Here is a 1,698-nt window from a genome sequence, read left to right on the forward strand (position 1 = left end):
ATGAATTATTCTCCAACACCTCCTATGATGGAAGAGAATTCATCTGGGCAATTTGTGGATGTTCAACCTTCATATGAGACTTTAAATGCTATTAATAGACCCAACAACCCTTATTCGAACTATTATAACCCATGTTGGAAGAATCATCCAAATTTTAACTGGAATAACAATTCTTCTACAAATCAAAAATGGGCAAGCAACCCAATGAACCCATTAGAAAATTCATCCAACTAAAGAAATGTTAATTACAGACTTTCTTATTCTCCAAGATTTTACACTAACACTCAAATTAAGGAGAGGAAGTTATCTATGGAAGAGCTGATATTAAACATGGGTCAACAATTATAAAATAAAGGAAATCAATTAAAAATTCAAGTAAATCAAATACAAAATCAAGGAACTGCTATTAAGAATATTGAAAACCAATTGGGACATATCGCTACTGCGCTTAGTAACCGAACATTAGAAACTTTTCCTAGTACTATGGAACCAAATCCTAAAGATCAAGGAAAAGAATAAATCAAAGTGATACAATTACGAAGTGGGAAAGAATTGGAAACATGAGTGCAAAAAGAAACAAAAACTGAAAAAGAGAGAGTGGATACCGAAAAAGAGAATGATCATGAATACCCAGATTTAGAGAATCGATTTTCTCCAATGAAAATTACTGTGGAGAAACCTCCACCACCGTTTCCTCAAAGATTGAAGCAACATAAACAAAATAAACACTTTTCCAAACTTTTAGAAATTCTTATGAAATTAACAGTAAATATTCCCTTCGTAGAAGCTTTAGAGCAAATGCCCAATTATGTGAAATTTATGAATGATATTCTGAACAAGAAAAGGAAGTTCAGAGATAATGAAACAGTTGCACATAGTGAAGAGTGTAGTGCAATTATTCAAAAATAACTTCCTGAAAAAAATAAAAGACCCTGGCAGCTTCACTATACCGTGTGCTATTGGTGAAAAACTTTATGGAAGAGTTTTATGTGATTTGAGAGCCAGCATTAATCTTATGCCTCTATCAATTTTCAAAAGATTAGGATTAGGAGAAGTCTCACCTACTTCTGTAACTCTTCAGTTAGTGGATTGTTGAGTTACATATCCTTAGAGAGTTATAGAAGATGTGTTAGTAAAAGTGGATAAATTTATCTTTCTTATGGATTTCATTATTTTAGATATGGATGAAGATAAAGAAATACCTATTATTTTAGGGAGACCAATTTTAGCTACTGGAAAAGCTATGATAGACGTTCAAAAGGAAGAATTAACTATGAGAGTTAATGATCAAGAAGTAACTTTTAACATTGTGAAATCCATTAAATACCCTGCTGTGGAAAAAGATAAAGAATGTTTTCTCATGGAAATTATTGAACATCTACTGAATGAACATTTTAAAAAACATTTTGAAGATAAAAAACATTTTGAAGAAGAAGAACATTTTGAAGAGAAGGAACAATTTGAAGAGAGTGGGGAAGTTATTTTGGACGAATTAGAAAATGAAGAATTAGATTACGTTCAGGAATAAGTTGAGATGTTGGATATTACGGAAAATGCTGATAAGAATCTATTTACGTCAATTATAAAACCACCTGAACTTGAGTTAAAAATACTGCCTAGCCACTTGAAGTATGTATTTTTAGGAGACTCATCTACATTGCCTTTTATTATATCTTCAGAATTAAATGATTTGTAAGA

The sequence above is a fragment of the Phalaenopsis equestris genome, unplaced genomic scaffold (assembly GCF_001263595.1).
Source record: "Phalaenopsis equestris unplaced genomic scaffold, ASM126359v1 Scaffold234374, whole genome shotgun sequence".
In the NCBI taxonomy this organism is placed as follows: Eukaryota; Viridiplantae; Streptophyta; class Magnoliopsida; order Asparagales; family Orchidaceae; genus Phalaenopsis; species Phalaenopsis equestris.